The 18,650-nt window shown below is 40.3% G+C and overlaps 1 pseudogene; it reads right to left on the reverse strand.

Moving 5' to 3' along the window:
* LOC148914467 (uncharacterized) overlaps window positions 1-18,650 on the reverse strand; it is a 72,461-nt pseudogene that overhangs the window by 11,160 nt on the left and 42,651 nt on the right.

The raw sequence follows: 18,650 nt of genomic DNA on the forward strand, positions 1-18,650 counted from the left end.
ATTGTTTGGGTGTCTTAATTAAGTTTCTCCATAACCCAAGAGCCCTATCCATTACTACTATGCCATTACTCGAGAATCTATGGTCAATTTTTATTTTTTATTTTTCCAAAGTTATTACCCGTATAAAGATTTTAGAACTTTTACGTTTAATATAGTATTATACATGTACACACGTATTTCTCATGTTTAATACACGTATTTTTTACAAAAATTTCAGTAAGACAATCAAAATTCACGTATTATTGAATAAAAATAATATATATTTTAAAAAAAGGTATAGTCGAATGGCTGTACTCAGTTTTTCCTAATTGTTTTTCAAAAAAATAGTATAGCCGTGCTATACGCGTTTTCGCATAAAAAAATATTACACCCGGCTTTACCTCTTTGACCAATGGCGCTTAGGCGCTGGGAATGGGCTTGAGTTTTGGTGCTCCCAAGTAGCCCAAAACTTCCATTCCTTGGACCATTAATGGGCCCCATGAATACTCGTAACCATCCATACCACAACCCGCTCAACAACCCCAGGCATTCACTTGGCTTGGGCCCACTTAAGCTTGTAGCGTGTTGGGTTGCTTATTTGCTTGGCGTGGCACATGTGTAAGCGCATATGACGAACTCTTGCGTACCCAAGTTGGGTATCTTCTCAAGTTAGGTGTCGTATTGGGCTAGAAATATATTTGGACCCAGCCTTGGATTTTTTGGGTCTCAACAATGGTCATGATAAGCCCTAATACGGTTGTGGTGAGCCTTAGTACAGTTCTGATAAGCCTTAGTCTGATTCTACTAGACCTCAATATGGTTCTTGTAAGCCTTAATATGGTTCTAGTTAGTCGTAATATGATTCTAGTAAGCCATAATATGGTTCTAGTGTGCGTTAATATGTTTTTGGTTAGCTTTTATACGATTCTAGTAAGCCTTAGTATGGTTCTAATACACCTCATATGGTTTAGATAATTCATAATATAAATTTGATAAGCCATGTTATTGTTTTGGTTAGCCATAATATGGTTCTAGTAAGTCACAAAATGGTTCTAGTGAGCTTTAATATCGTTTTGGTGAGCCTTAATATGGTTCTAACGAAGCCATAAAATGATTCTAGTGAGTTTTAATATCGTTTTGGACTGAAGCCGACCCAAATCCCAATTTGAAATCCTGGTCGAACCTCGTACGTCTCCAACACCTGATAGGTGTCGGGCACAAATAACCAAAATACCATTCTTACCCTAATCCAAAAACTGCTTTAGGGTCTGGCTTCTACCGGAAAACGATAGAGTCTCCCCTGAAAAGACCAAAAACCCATAATTTTACCGGCACAAAAAACTCAAATAATTTCCCAAGCGTTCAACAAATTCAACTTTACAAAACTGATCATAACAAACCAATCATAAACTTGCGGTTGCACCTAGGTTAGCCTAAGTTGGCTACGTACCCTTACTGAGGGATCAAGCCACACGTAGTTCTTTATACAAGAAACAAAGTGAAACCCATATGCAAGCATGAACTAAATATTCCTTCACACTTTCCAAAAACCAAAAGCTTCAAACTCTAATTAATTCGCTGAAACAAACTTATCTCTTAAGAAAGTAGTTGTGAATTGTATAAAATCCTTAAAACTTAGAAAACTCGCAATCATCGTCTCATAAATCTGAAAACATGTATTAAAACCTTCACCAATAAATACCAAGACAAAATCATCAATTTTAGTTTAAAACATCTTAAAACTCAAATACTCTCCACCTAGCCGTACCCCCAAATCATAATTCGTCAATTCTAATAATATTCCGTCAAAACAACTACCATATATGTTACATCATTGCAGAACTCGGGGGACACGTGGTTAGCCTGAGAACGCATATCTTCGCAGAACTCGGGGGACACGTTGTCAACCCGGGAACACATATCCTTGCAAAATCGAGTGGTCAACCTAAAACGCATATCCATCAATGCCCCTCACAAGACTTAGGAAGATATAATTAACCTGAATGCAAATCCTCACACCACACAGTTCAGGAGTCCTCGAGACTTGTGAGGTGTTATCATAAATTACTAGACGATTCCGAAGGCAACTAGGGGGCGGGGAGTACTCTTATGGTGGGTTTGAAAACCATTTTCTTAAACTTATTATAAAATTCCTCTTTTTCTACAAATCCATTATCCAAATCCTTTCTCAACTTTCCAAAAGTTAGTTCTTAAATAAATAACCAAAAATCCTTTTTTTAAACGAGATCAATCCCAAGATAGCTCGTTTTAAAGATAAAAATATTCCGAACACTTCTCCAGAAGGCCACTAACCCATCTGAGGTCATCTTGGGCTCCAAAAACGCAATAAAAGCCCAAAACGTCACTGTTCCAGCACGGCGCACTGTTCCTTTATTTATTTGCCAGGAAATCATCGCTTGGTGGAAAAGTCTGAAATTCTGACACGATCAAGCTAAGTGACTCACGAACGTCCTCCAACTGGAATTACTCCAAAATTCGTCCATTTGATTATGTTTTGCTCCAGAGGGAGTCGAAAGTCCTATATTGAAAATATAATTTAAAGTATCAAAATTCTTCCAAAACATTAACCAAAATATACTAAGAATGGGGTTAAATATATAATATAAAATTGACTCATCACCTTCCCGAACAAAAAGTGACTAAAGTACCCCTTTGCCCAAGGGCAAAAATGTACTTTCACAATCAATAATTAATTGAACAATCATTTTTGGGACGGGGTGTTACAGTTTTAGGAAGCCTTGATATGGTTCTAGTGATCCTTATTAATATGGCTCTGGTAAGCCCTGTTATGGTTTTGGTAGGCCTTAAGTCATTTGTGGTGAGCCATGATACCTTTTTGGTGATCCTTAATATCATTTTTGTGACCCTTAATACATTTATGGCAAGTCTTAATATGGTTTTGATGAGCCGTAGTATGGTTCTATTGAATCTTAATATGTTTCAAGTGAACAAAAATTTCTAAACTAATTATATACAACAGATGGACTAAGGGAAGTCTAATCAATCTTGGTAAACAGGTTCGTTCAAAGAAACTGTCTCATCTTTTGGAACACATCTCCCCAAGTAAGGTTTAAGTCGTCGGCCATTAACCTTAAAAATATTTCCATTCTTGGGATCCTCAACTTCAACAGTCCCATATGGGAAAACTATTCTTACAATTAAAGGCCATGTCCATTTAGTTCTTAATTTTCCAGGAAACAAATGAAGTCTAGAATTATACAAAAGAACAAGTTGAGAAGGCTCAAAATTTTCCTCCAAATATTTTTATCATGAAAAACTTTAGTACGTTCTTTGTAAATTCGTGAGTTCTCATATGCATCATTCCCGACTTCCTCAAGTTCATTCAATTGGAGTTTTCTCAAGGTATATGCATCTCCAAGACTAAAGTTAAAGAAATTGATAGCCCAATATGCTTTATGTTCTACTTCAACAGGTAAATGACAAGGTTTACCATAAACTGGTGTTGGCTCTGCACAAATCTCGCGGCCTGGTGCTCCGGGCCGAGGATGTGCGTCAACACGTGACGTCCTTCTTTTGGATGCGGTGCGGTTGTGCGCGGGCGTGCCAGCATGTTCTAACGTGTGTCGAGATGATGATGAGGTTCGGGTATAAGATGGTTAAACGATGCGCTGTTGTGCGTTTGACTCCTAATCAAACGATTGTGGCGAGAGGAACCGATCTCGGCCGTGTTCACGGCCTGAGCTACAAGGCCGTTTAGTGGTGGTGTTGGTGGCGGGTTTTAGGCGTGCTCCGGCGCGTTGCTTAGAGAGCTACGGTAGTATGATATAGAATGAGACGATAACAGAGATGGTGCTCCGGCGCCTTGAAAATCAAGGGTCGTATGAAAGATTGGTGAATGGATTTTCCTTACAATCTAGCACTACTCCTAGAAAAGCAAATAAAGGTATTGAAAGCGCATTACAGGAAAATATAATTTGCTCTGTGGGAGGCTTTTGGTTTGGTGTTTGAACCCTTTGAATGTAGTCTTGAGCTTAGTATTTATAGGAGGAGTCCTGGAGGGACAATCGAGGCTGAAAAGACCTGAGTGGTGGAGCTTGATGGGGGCAAGTGGGTAGTCAAATCAGCATTTGGAATCGTGAAGCATGGTGGTTTGGGGTCGTGAAGCATGGTGGTGTGACTCCCATAAATCCCGGTAAATCTCGGCCACCACCCTGATCGTGGGTTCTGCCCTTGGTCGTGGGAACGCATTTAATGCCCTGGTCTGGTGGTTGGTGATCGACCTCAAGTCGTAAGATTACTTATGAGAATTCTGCGCCTAACCACCCGATTCCCATCACCAAATCGACTTCACTACTTCCCTTCTTCCCTTGTGCATTAAATGCTTCTTGCGACTAGTGGGTTTGCTGCGAAAGTCAGAGGCATTACTTCATTAAATGGGGCGTGGGACCCTGGGCCACGTGGCGATTTAACCACCTTTTACGGCCTCGGCTTTGGCTCTTTTATGCGGTCGCGAGGCCGAGAGATTTCTGCCTTTGCAGCTTTTCTTTTGTTTTTAGGAAGGCGAAATGCTTTCAGAGGAAGTCCCTTCAACCAGTTTATGATCGTGATTTATTAGGCACAAACAACTGGCCTATAGGGGGGCATACCAAGAGGTGATTTGTATGCAATATGGTATGCCCACAAAGCATCAGTTGGTCTCAATGACCAATCCTTTTGGATTCACCATATTTTCCAAAATTTGCTGGTCATTTGTCTGTGTATGGTATGGAGTGGAAATCTTACGGGTTATCCCATATGTTTTCATCAAAGCTTCAAATGGTCAGTTGCAAAAATGTGATCCTCCATCACTGATGATCGCTCTAGGAGTACCAAACCTAGATAATACATTTTCTTTCAAAAATTTCAAAACAATTTTATGATCATTCTTCCGACATGGTATGGTCTCAATCCATTTTGAAACATAATCCATAGCAACAAGGATATATAAGTAACCAAAAGATGGAGGAAAAGGACCCATAAAATCAATGCCCCAACAGTCAAAAATTTCAAAAATTAAAATTGGTTAAGAGGGATCATATTTACGTCAAGTAATTTTGCCCAACTTCTGACAATTTGGACAAGTCTTGAAAAATTCATACACATCTTTGATAAGTCTAGGCCAATAAAAACCACATTGAAGAATTTTGGCCGAAGTCTTTTTGGAAGAAAAGTGACCTCCACAAGCCTCAAAATGACAAAAAGATATGACACTAAATATTTCATCATCAGGAACATATCTACGGATTCCGAAAAGAATTTTCTCACCTCAACCATAAATTTCTTTTAGCAAGAAAATTCACAATGTTAGCAAACCATGGTAACTTAGAAACACCAAAAAATTGTTCATCAGGAAATGAATATTTTATAGGCAAATATTCAGAAGGCTCCTCAAAAGATATCGTAGAAAGATGGACTGTAACAACATTCTCCACTCATTTCTTGTCCTTGATTGTAAGATCAAATTCTTGGAGAAGCAAAATCCATCTAATCAATTTGGCTCCCTTCTTTGTCAATAAATACTTCAAGGCCGAATGATCTGTAAAAACAACAATTTGTGAGCCCAAAATGTATGCATACTGCAGCAAGCAATTCTTTTTCAGTTGTAGTGTAATTTTTCTATGCACTATTCAAAGTTTTGCTTGCGTAGCAGATAGGCTTCTTGTCTTTTCTTTGGCCTAGCACTACCCCAATAGCACAATAACTAGCATCACACATTATTTCAAATGGCATAGACCAATCTGGGGGCTGCATTACGGGAGTGGATGTTAGCATTTTAATCGATTTCTCAAATGCTTCTTGACATGCATAATTCCAATCAAATTTAGCATCTTTTTCCAAGAGATTATTCAATGGCCTTGCAATTGTACTAAAATTTTGTATGAATCTCCGGTAGAAACCTGCATGTCCTAGAAAAGGTTAATTTCTTTAAAGTTTTTAGGCAAATTAGGATTAAATCAATTTTTGACTTATCCACTTCAATTTCTTTGTGAGAAACAATGTGTACAAGTACGATGCCAGATGTGGCCATGAATTGGCATTTCTCCCAATTAAGCGCCAAAATTTTCTCTTTACATTTGATAAGAACATTCTCCAAGTTAGATAAATAATCAGAAAATGAAGCACCAAACACAGTAATATCATCCATGAAAACTTCTAAATATTTTTCTACCATGTCACTAAATATGCTTATCATGAAACAGTGGAATGTGGCTTGTGCATTGCAAAGACCAAAAGGCATTTTTCTATAAGCGAAAGTTCCAAATGGGCAAGTAAAAGTTGTTTTTTCTTGATCTTGTAATGAAATCTCAATTTGATAATATCCTAAATAACCATCTAAAAAACAATAATACATATGCCCTGCAACTCTTTCCAAAATTTGGTCCAGAAATGGTAAAGGAAAATGATCCTTTCTTGTGATTGAGTTCAATTTACGATAATCAATACACATTCAACATCAAGTAGTGACCCTAGTTGGTACCATTTTTCCATTATCATTTTCAACAACTGTGACTCCTGATTTTTTAGGAACAACCTGTGTAGGACTCACCCATTTGCTATCAGAAATTGGATATATGATACCTGCATCCCAAAGTTTAAGTACTTTTTTTTGCACAACTTCTTTCATTGTTGGGTTAAGTCTACGTTGAGCCTGCCAAACTGATTTAGCATCTTCTTCAAGAAAAATTTGGTGTGTGCAAACCAAAGGACTAATACCTTTAATATCATATAAAGTCCATCCAATAGCAGTCCTACGATCTTTAAAAACTTTAAGTAACATACCTTCATGCAAAAGCTCTAGTTTAGAAGATATTACCACAAGATAGGTCTCATCTTCTCCCAGAAAAGCATATTTAAGTCCACCATGAAGAGGCTTCAATTCACACTTTGGGGCTTTTTCTCTTAATGATTTTGTCTCATCACTCATAGTTGGTAGCTCCTCATATTTTGGTATTCAACCATCATGTTCTTGTACCTGCGCAGAATCCAACGAAGAAAAAAGATATTGTATTTCAAAATCTTGTGCAAAATTACAATCCCTATTTACTAAACAAAATTGCAATGTATCAGAAGAAAAAGAAGAATTAAAGCAATTTTGAACAATTGTCTTGATCATGTAAACTTCTTTGTCGACATCTTCATTGTTTTGCGGGTTGCTTGCATATGTTGAATATGTTGAGCTCCAATGTCATGTTCCCAAATGATAGTTGCATAAGTCCATTCCTGCAATTTATATGAGCATTAGATGTAGCAAGAAATGGTCTTCCAGGAATAACAGGAATTTGAGAATTAGAATGCACAACTGGTTCAATGTCCAAAACTATAAAATCAACTGGAAAATAAAATTTGTCTACCTGAACCAGCACATCTTCCATCATACCTCTTGGGATTTTGACTAAACGGTCAGCCAATTGCAATGTTGTTGGGTTTCTTCCCAAGTTAGGAGTCGTACTGGGCTAGGAATATATTTGGGACCAACCTTTGATTTTTTGGGCCTCAACATTAGCCCCCTTAATTATTGGGGCCATGAATATGTTTTCGAAATGGTCCAAATAATCAATTTCCCGCCCAAAATAAATGGCAGTGTTATGGCAAGGCATGGATTTAGGAACAACTTAAGGATGACTAGTTAAGTGTCTTTGAATTTACAGCCAAGTTTTTCTAGGAAGGTTGGAGGGGGTTGCGATGGTCCCGCTTAAAATCGAAACCTTCTTAAACACCAAAGGTGTTGCCTTGAAGAACTTTCCTAGACACTGTAATTTTGGAGGTCACTCACTAGAGTTACCAAGTGACCTATTTTGTGGCATGACAAAGAAGAAAATGCTTAGTGGATTAGCTCAAAATAACTTAGCTTGCATGATTTATTTGCTTGAGTGCCTAGAGAGGCTTGATTTTGCATGGTTGTGATTTGCAAGAGTTGCATTGACTTGTGTGTCTAATATTAGTTTTGTATGCTTGATATTGGTTTGCATGCTTGGTTTGGATGTGTATATTTGGTATTGGCTTGCGTGCTTGATGTTGGCATGTATTCTTGGTATTTGGCTTGATGGTTGGCATTGGCATGTATGCTTGATTTTGACTTGATACATGGCAATGGCGTTTATGCTTGATTTTGGCTTGTATGCTTGGATGCTTTGCATTGGCGTGTACGCTTTATTTTGGCTTGTATGCTTGGTATTGATTTGTACGCTTGGCTTTGATTTGTATGCTTGGATGCTTGGTATTGGCATGTACTCTTGGTATTGGCTAAGGTGGCATGGTTTAATATAGTTTTTGGGATATTTCGCATGGTGGATGTCATTTGACAGTAGCCAAACATGCTAGTAGATGGTGGGGATCCAATCTTGGAGTTGCAGATGCAATAAGCTTGTTGGGTTTTCGTAAGGATGGATTGAGTTTTGATTCACCATTGTGTTTGAGTTTACAGCACTAGCCCCAGAATACTTGAAACTAGCGGACAAAACCTCTGTGGAGGTGATGACGCGCAACATGATTGTTAGATACTGGAAGAATGCTTGAAATAAGGCATGTGCTGGAAGGATGTTTGAAATAGGGCATGTGTTGGAAAATATTTTATTTGACATGGAATAGGTGCTGGAAGAACGTGACTTGGCTTGGCATGATTAGCTTGGACTTGCTATGTGGATAATCTAATGGTTTAGTTGAACCAAGATATAGCTTGGTCTAGCATGAGGGTTCACTCTTTCGGCAGCACGAATATAGAGCTTGTGTTATCTTCCAGGAATATCTCAGCAGAAAAGCGAAAAAGAAGTTCAATTCTCCTTATCAGATGCTTGGCCTGTGTTTGGCTCTTTCTTTTTCTTTTTGGAAAAATTTGCTTGGCACGAAGCCCCCAAGTATTATGGGGTTTGCATGTGTAGTTTGCTCAATGGCATGAATAATGGAGTTGCCAAAGCCCCCGGATCTCTTACAAGGTCTTGTTTTGCTTGGGAATGGATATCTAAGACACAAACAAAGGGCGCATGTCAGCAATCCATATTATGTTTGTTCCGCAAAGTAGATAGCCCGCGAAAGAAAAAAGAAAAAGAAAAAGAGGAAATGTTCTTATCTCTTTATTTTCTTTCGTTTATTGCTTCTAGTCTTCTTCTTTGGAGGCGTCGGGGAATATAACGACCTGATCCCTAGTGAAGTCGTCAATTTATGAGGGGGCTTTTTCTTTATGGCAGCTATTGATGGGCCTGGGCTGCCTTCAAGAGCAAGTGGGTGGACTTGGCCCTGTGTCTGAGTTCAAGAATCAGGCCCCAAGAGTGCTTCAAAAGGTTCGTGGAGCCTTAGGAAACACCTTGGCTTCCTTCACCAACAAAACCAATAGTTGCTTACAGATAAATATTATGGCTTGGCATGAGAACCTTGTGGCATGGAAGCTGAGCATTCATGAGTTTAGCATGAGAGAGAGAAGACTTGGGTTTCTTATGAGAAATAGAGGCTCGAAGTAAGGGGGAGAGGAAATTTTGAGAGGATTTGTGAAGGAAGAGAGGAAAGAATGAAGGAAGAGGAATGAGTGGCTTGACCAAGTTTCTAGCAGCTAGACGAAAGTTTCATCAAGCTCTTCACTGGCTTGAAAAAAGAGAAAAAGGGAAGCAATGGAAGAACATGGCTTGAAATCGAAGGGTTCCAAAGGTGAGATGTGATGCTTGCTCTCTCTGGATGTGTTTATGGGAAAGAGAGGAAGAAGATGGAAGCAGGGTGGCTTTAGCAGTTTTCCAGCAGCTTGACGAAAGCTTCGTTAGGCTCCTTGGTGGCTTGACAGAAGAGAAAAAGGGAAGCAATTGAAGAACACGGCTTGAAATCGAAGGGTTCCAAAGGTGAGAGGTGATGCTTGCTCTCTCTGGATGTGTTTATGAAATTGGACCTTCCAGCAAGTAAGGATGTTTCTTGCTCTAGATCGGTCTGCCAGAGGAGAAAAAGGAAAGAGATGGAAGAATAAAGTTGGAAATTTGGGGGTTCCAGTAGTGAGAGAGGATGCTTGCTCTCCCTAGATCTCCAACGAATGCCCCCCAGATGTGATAATCTGTGGCAAGAAATGCCCCTTTATAGGCGCTGGAAGCCCCCAATTTTATCAAGTCTTCTTCTCCATTTTTCCTCACTTTCTTCCATTCAATCCTCTTTGGTGAAATCTCCCCAACCCTAGCACATAAAAGCAGAGCTTTTTGGGGTTCCAAGACATTCTTGTAGCTGGACTCCTCCATCTGGGTGAGGGTCCTTGTGCTTTTCCTTATTGTTTTTCCACTAGAGCTTGTAGAGGAAAGAATGGGTAAGGGTGCTGGTCAAAAGTTGATTTACTTCCAGCAGCCTAGGCATATGGGTTTACCTTGATCTTGACAAGGTACTGGGAGCAGCTTGTGTTCATGTGGGTTTGCCTTGGTTTTGACAAGGAGCTGGATATTTTGACTGATGTGGGATATTTCCAAGTGTTGTGGGCTATGGCTATTGGATGTTTTTCTAAGATGTTTGGGCCTTTTCTTAAGGTGATGGGCCATTGGGTTTTCTCTAATGCGTAATATGTTCGGGCTCAAGGAATGCGCTTGAGTTTTGGTGCTCCCAAGTTTCCCAAAACTTCCACTCCTTGGACCATTAATGGGTCCGTGAATACTCGTAACCATCCATACCACAACCTGCTCAACAAGCCCCAGGCATTCGCGTGGCTTGGGCCCACTTAAGCTTGTAGCGTGTTGTGTTGCTTATTTGCTTGGCGTGGCACGTGTGCAAGCACATATGACGAACTCTTGCGTACCCAAGTTGGGTTTCTTCCCAAGTTAGGAGTCCTACTGGGCTAGAAATATATTTGGGCCTAGCCTTGGATTTTTTGGGCCTCAACAATGGTCATGATGTGCCCTAATATGGTTGTGGCGAGCCTTAGTACAGTTCTGATAAGCCTTAGTCCAATTCTACTAAACCTCAGTATGGTTCTTGTAAGCCTTAATATGGTTCTAGTTAGTCATAATATGATTCTAGTAAGCCATCATATGGTTCTGGTGTGCGTTAATATGTTTTTGGTAAGCTTTTATACGATTCTAGTAAGCCTTAGTATGGTTCTAGTACACCTCATATGGTTTAGATAATTCATAATATAAATTTGATACCATGTCATTGTTCTAGTAAGTAATATGGTTCTAGTAAGTCACAAAATGGTTCTAGTGAGCTTTAATATCGTTTTCGTGAGCCTTAATATGGTTCTAACGAAGCCATAAAATGATTCTAGTGAGTTTTAATATTGGTTTTGACAGAACCCGACCCAAATCCCACTTTGAAATCCGTGTTGAACCCCGTACGTGTCCAACACCTAACAGGTGTCGGGCACAAATAACCAAAATACAATTCTTACCCTAATCCAAAAACTGCTTAGGGTATGGCTTCTACTAGAAAATCGAGTCTCCCCGCAAAAGACCAAAACCCAGAATTTTACCTGCACTGCAAACTCAAATAATTTCCCAACCGTTCAGCAAATTCAACTTTACAAAACTGATCATAACAAACCAATCATAAACTTGCAGTTGCACCCAGGTTAGCCAAGGTTGCCTATGTACCCTTACTGAGGGATCAAGCCACACGTAGTTCTTTATACAAGAAACAAAGTTGAACCCATATGTAAGCACATGAACTAAATATTCCTTCACACTTTCCTAAAACCAAAAGCTTCAAACTCTAATCAGTTCGCTGAAACAAACTCATCTCTTAAGAAAGTAGTTGTGAATTGTATAAAATTCTTAAAACTTAGAAAACTCTCGATCATTGTCTTATAAATTTGAAAACATGTATTAAAACCTTCACCAATAAGTACCAAGATAAAATCATCAATTTTAGTTCAAAACATCTTAAAACTCAAATACTCTCCACCTGGGCGTACCCTCAATCATAATCCGTCAATTCCAATAATATTCCGTCAAAACAACTACCATATATTTTATATCATCGCAGAACTTGGGGGACACGTGATCAGCCTGAGAACGCATATCTTCGCAGAACTTAGGGGACATGTAGTCAAAACCATTGGAGTATTGCCACGAGCGGCTTTGTCGTTGACAAGTCCAAAACCATTGGAGTATTGCCATAGAAAATAATTGTGGACGATAAGACAAGAGTTAAGGCCTTTTATGTTGTGGAGTCGAATGTGGACTACAACATATTGCTTGGTCGAGACAGGCAAAAGTGTCAATACACCCAGCTGATGGAAAGCCCTTTGAAACGGATTTAAGACGATCGACAAGAACATCTGACAAGAAAGTCTCGGAGCTAGGTGCCGAGAACGTCGAAGGATTCGGTGCGAGAGGTGTTGATCGACAGGCTTCTTGTAATACAATAGATGGACTATGGGAAGTCTAATCAATCCGTAAATGTTCGCTCAAAGAAACTGCCTCATCTTCGAACACATCTCCTCAGTAAGGTTTAAGTCTTGGCCAATAAAAACCACATTGAAGAAAGTCTTTTTGTAAGAAAAGTGACCTCCACAAGCCTTAGAATGACAAAAAGATATGACACTAAATATTGAACACATCTACAGATTACCTGGTCGGGACAATATTTGAAGAGATACGGATCATCCCAAAAGAATTTTCTCACCTCAACCATAAATTTCTTTTTCTTTTGCGAGGTCCAATTAGGTGGGATAAGACCTGTAGCAAGAAAATTCACAATGTTAACAAACCATGGTAACTTAGAAACACGAAAAAATTGTTCATTCGTAAATGAATATTTTATAGGCAAATGTTCAGAAGGCTCCTCAAAAGATATCCTAGAAAGATGGTCTGCAACAACATTCTCCACTCATTTATTGTGCTTGATTATAGGCAAATCCATCTAATCAATTGTGATTTGGCTCCCTTCTTTGTCAATAAATACTTCAAGGCCGAATGATCTGTAAAAACAACAATTTGTGAGCCCAAAACGTATGACCTAAACTTTTCCAGTGCAAAAACTACAGCAAGCAATTCTTTTTCAGTTGTAGTGTAATTTCTCTATGCACTATTCAAAGTTCTGCTATGCGTAGCAGTATAACGACAGGCTTCTTGTCTTTTCTTTGGCCTAGCACAGCTCCAATAGCACCATCACTAGCATCACACATTATTTCAAGTGGCATAGACCAATCTGGGGGCTGCATTACAGGAGTTGATGTTAACATTTTAATCAATTTCTCAAATGCTTCTTGACATGCTGTTCACCCATTTGGTTTCTACTCCTGTGAAGGAAGGGCAAAGTTCCCTATTGGCTTGAAAACCATTGAATGGTCAACAAGTCAACTTTCTTTAGTGTGCGAGCGTGCCACTGCTAGCAATAAAAATCATAGCAGCTTCAAAACGGATAACTTGCGCCCAAGTTACTGATTTTTAAACAAGCAATTGTGAATTTGGGTGAGGAATATCTCCCAAGTAAGTTCTTTTCAGACTGATTTTTCAGATTGGTGAGGACTTTCACAATTTATCTCAATGCAAAATTGGTGGTTCTGGCAAGAATAATTGATAATAAAGTGGACTGTTTAGGTAGAACTGCCTTTTACAAAACTATAAAGGAAAAAATCAACTCTAGAAAGACAAAAAGAAAGCTGGAATTCCATTTATGCTTGGACTGTGGTATGTTTGTATCTGGACTGAACTGTCAACAACTTCAACTTGTTTGTCCGTCGCAGATCTCGCGGCCTGGTGCTCCGGGCCGAGGGGATGTGCGTCAACACGTGGACGTCCTCCTTTTGGATGTGTTGCGGTTGTGCGCAGCATGCCAGCACGGTACCGTAAGGCGTCGAGATGATGATGAGGTTCGGGTAGAAGATGGTTCAAGTGTTGCGCCTGTTTTGCATTGGACTTCTAAACAAACAATTGTGACCGAGTGAGGAATGAATCTCGGCCGTCAGGTTCACGGCCTGAGCTACAAGGCCATTTAGTGGTGGTGTTGGTGGTGGGTTTTTAGGCGTGCTGCTCGTCAGAGAGCGACAGTGTATGATATATGGGGTGAGTGAGGCGAGAACAGAGGTGGTGCTCCGGCGCCTTGAAAATCAAGGGTCGTATGATATATTGATGAATGGATTTTCCTTACAGTCTACCACTACTCCTAAGAAAGAAAATAAAGGTATTGAAAGTGCATTACAGGAAAATATAATTTGCTCTGTGGGAGGCTTTTGGTTTTGGTGTTTGAACCCTTTGAATGTAGTCCTGAGCTTAGCATTTATAGGAGTCTTGGAGGGACATTCGAGGCTGAGAAGACCTGCGTGGCGGAGCCTGGCCGGGCAAGTGGGTAGTCAAATCGGCATTTGGGATCGTGAAGCATGGTGGTCTAGGGTTGAGAAGCATGGTGGTGTGACCCTCACGAATCTCGGCAAATCTCGGCCACCACCCTGATCGTGGGTTCTGCCCCCTTGGCCGTGGGAACGCATTTAATGCCCTAGACTGGTGGTTGATGATCTGACCCTAAGTCGTAAGATTACTTGTGAGAATGTCTGCTCCTAACCACCCGATTCCCATCACCAAATCCGACTTCTCACTTCCTCGTGCATTGAATGCTTCTTGTGACTAGTGGGTTTTGCTGCAAGTCGAGGCATTACTTCATTAAATCGAGCGTGGGGCCCGAGGTCACGTGGCGATTCAACCACAGCCTTTCAGACCGTGTTCTTTGCGGCCTTCGCCTCACCTTCAAAAATGCGGTCGCGAGGCCGAGGATTCTGCCTCCACAGCTTTTCTTTTGCTCTTAGAGGGCGAAATGCTTGACGAAACAAGCAAGCGCCAGGAAGGGAAGTCCCTTTGATCAGTTCATGACCGTGGTTTATTAGGCACAAACACAACTGCTAAGCTTCAGCTGCAAATCGATACCAAAGTTTGAGTTTGGCAGAGCTTTAATCTATTTCAAGCCCTGTAAGGCTTTCTGAATGGGCAGAATTGTGGCCTCTTCAATCTAAAAAGGGCAGAAGTGGCTGGACTTGAGGACTTACTGAGCTAGAACTGCACTGTAGTACCTGTTCTACTTGATCAGGGCTCTCCACAAATTTGTTGAGGTTTTCATATTTGTGAAAACTTGAACTCTGCTTGTTTTGGCTTTTGCTTAACCAAATTTGTAATGAGAGAAGTCTCGTTTTGAATGACTTATTTCCCTAAGTCTGAGCTTGGAAGTTCTAATCTATAGCTGGCTTCTTTTGTGGTTCAAGAGAGAGCTTTTGATTGCTCCAGTTTGTTTGAAGGTTCTCAGTGATCAAGTGATCATTTTGAGTTTTTGCCTTTGGTTGATTTTTGGTTGTTTGATTGATTGTTGAGTTGAGTGTCCTTTACTCTGTTCACCCTCTCTTATATTTATAAGAAATATTTTTCTAGAGTAGGGTAATTCATTTAATAATGGGCGGCAAAAATTCTCAAAAGATCTCTCATTTTTAAATACAAAGAAAAAGGGATTTTATCAATTCTTGCAGATAAGCTCTCAATAGTCAGTTGTTCAGATCACTTCCCTGTATTTCTTTGAAAGGAAACCTAACCTTTTTTCAATTTAACTGCCCCTTACTGTGATGGTTAGTTTGATTTTCCAGTTTGAACCACTCCCTACTTCACCTTATCTCTTGAAGGATCACCTTTTCTGACGCAGAAAGGATTCTGATCTTTTAACCCCAGAGTTTCCAGAGAAACTTTCTTGCTAATGACCTACTTTTATTAAATTCCCAATCACTTCCTCTATGATAATTGAATTTGTTGACTTTTTCAAGTCAGGAGATCACGTGGGTTTGTCTCCAACTTTTGGGCATTCCTTTTCTTTAATCATGCCAGGTCGAGGTGTGGGTTTTTGGAGTCATGGGCTGATTTTCCCTTTTTTGAAGCCCGATGTCATTTGTCATGTTTTGACAGATTCTGGGCTGGGACTTCTTGGGCTTTTTTTATTCCTATTTGCAAAGTCTTGATTTGGGCCCTCAATTATAATTTGAGTCCATACTGCCTGGGTCTGATTTTGCCTCGTCCTTTTGGGCCTGTGTCTTGGCCCAATTTTCAAAGGAACACAGGTGGTTGCCAAAAATCGACATGGGTTTTTTATTTCCATATACTGGGTGTACCAAATTAGGCCCAAACAATGCCCCCTAAGTCCTGAATCATTTTTTGAACAGTTTCAAACTTAAATGACTTAGCCATTAATTTGCGCTCCAGTTTCTTCTTTTAGCCCACGTCGCTACATCTACCTACTGAGTTAGAGTTCGTGGAAATTGTTCAGTTACTAGCTCATTACTAGCTAGTCATCATTAGGCATCGTATCGTCCTCTTCTTCCCTGGTTTTCAAGCCTTTTTAAAAGAAATCAAACTCAAAGTTCCTGTTCATTCGAAAACCTAGTTTTTTCATACCTCGCTTTTTCGAATTCCCACTCTTTTCTTCGACTGCACTCGCCTTCCTTGCTATTTTCCTTTGTTCCAGCTCAAAACTTCTGAACATGGCTTCTCCAAAAACTCATGCTCAGTCTTCCTCTTCTATTCCTCCTGCCTTCATTATGGGGCTGAAGTGGACTGGATTGACAAGCTCCTTCCGCGGTATAGAGCTCATTGGAAAAGGGCCGCATCTATGATGCCATTCTTCTGTCCAAGCAATCCATCAACAGGGATGAGAATCGCTTGTTGTCGCTCTGTGTTTCTGGAATTTTGCCAGTAACATTTTCAATTTTCGTGTGGGCCCCATGGCTCAGACTCTGCTGGATATGGTTCAGATCTTTGGGTTGAGGCCCCATGGAAGTCTTGTGGATGCAGTAGGTGATTACGATAGGAAAAAGAACCAGGAGAAACTAGCCAAGCCTTTCACCATCTCTGCAGCCCTTATCAACCAAAACTGCTCCTTTTCCAATTACTTAAGAAAGTTCAAGTCTTGAGAAGGACAAGGATCAAGACATGCTATTCCTTCTATATGGCAAGCAAACAGATTTGTCTTCCCAAATCGCTCCTTGGTAGTTCTGCTCAAATAAAGGCCTCGCGAAGCGCTTCATAATCACACCGACGTAGGGCTTGGGCCTACAGTTCTGGCTCATCTATTTAAGAATTTGCACACCACCACCCTAGAGAATGCTCTGAACTTGTGCCCTAAGCGCATTCTGGATTATCCAGATTTGGCTGCATTGTACTTCCACGAGTTACGGTTTCGGACATACTTCGCTTGAAGACCAAGTTCTGGCTCTTCCTCTAATGTCGGCAGAGGTGCCAAAGCGCTTAATCGAGAAGTACTGATGTTTTTCAGTGCATGTACTAAAAGATCTGCAGCTCAGTGGCAAGGTGGTGATTAGAAGAACTTATCCTTGGTTCTAGCACGGATACTGCTCTTTGAGAAGGAGCCGAAGAGGAAGCAAATGCACTGACTTCGTGAAGAAGTTCATGAGTGTCATCCCGCCAAGAGATCTGCCCCATGGGGTGGGAAGCCTCAAATTATCATTTGGGGCGAAGTCTACCATCCCAACCGCGCTAGACAACTTGATCGCCCACACTCATTCCACTCAAATCCTACAGAGCTGTAATCGGGCCACTTCTGGAGAGATGTAGATGATCTGGAAGTGCACAAGGATCTAGGTGTTCAGAAGTAAGATCAACAACAACGCAGACGCTCTCTATCTAGCCTGGGAGTCTAATTCCTGCAGTTCTCGCCGTGTTTGACGTTTGGTGGAAGGCTAGATTTCAAGGGCTTCTCGCAGACCGCCCTAAAAACCCTTTTGATTGCTGGGATTCCTAGGTTGTTCATGCAAGAGAGGAAATTCATGGATTCATGGTGCAGACATTTAAAGATATTAACGCACAAATCATAGAAGGTAGATTCCTGATTCTGTCTGTATTTTGCTTATTTTGCCCTTGTGATGATATCTAACATTCGTTTTGTCTACAACAGATCCTTCCCTGACAAGGAATATAAGTGGACAACTTGTCCAGGTTGGAGAGGTGATTGGTAAGTTCTCTAACATTCTGTTCCTTCTATTATTTTCCTGCTGGATTGACTTCTAACTTTGTCCGTTTCTTGTGCAGTCACTTCTATCATTATGCCGGAGATTGGAGCTCCCTTATGAAGATGAGGATGATGAAACTCTAGTAGAGCAACCAACTATTGAGGCCACTCCTTCTTCCAGAAGGAAGAGGAAAGAAACTGCTCCTCGCCAGACACTGCCCGGCCTAAAGTTTTGGTAAGATTTTGACATTTCCAACCGTATCCTTGAATTTGTTCTGTTTTGCCCTTTTTCTAACCTCCATTCCCCTATTCTATGCAGCTAAAAGTCCTCCTCCTCCTACCAGGTCAAAAAGGCTTAGAAAGAGGACTGGAGTTGAATCTGATGAGACAGAAGAACCTGCAGTTGTTCCAACTGAGACTTTTGAAACTGATAATGAGCTGCGAGAGGCTTTCGAAGCTGTTGAGCACGAGAAGGGACAACAAGAAGAAGAAGATGTCCCTCTAAAAAAGAAGGGAAAGGAGCCTGAAGAAGGGGTGAGACCCTTTTACTTGCTGTGTGAATTTTTGTATTGGTCCTTTCTTTTATCTGACTTCTGTCCATCTTTTAATTTAAAAGTATGCTAAGTCAGTTCTTAACAATGAGAAAATTATAATTGAACTCATGAAAAGATAATAGCACTTAACATCAATCAAAATAAAAGGATATGAAAATATTGAACAACCATAAATAAAAGAATTTAGCAATTCGTACCGTATATTGG

Source organism: Prunus mume, linkage group LG8 (genome assembly GCF_029339155.1).
Source record: "Prunus mume cultivar Tortuosa linkage group LG8, ASM2933915v1, whole genome shotgun sequence".
NCBI classification, from domain to species: domain Eukaryota; kingdom Viridiplantae; phylum Streptophyta; class Magnoliopsida; order Rosales; family Rosaceae; genus Prunus; species Prunus mume.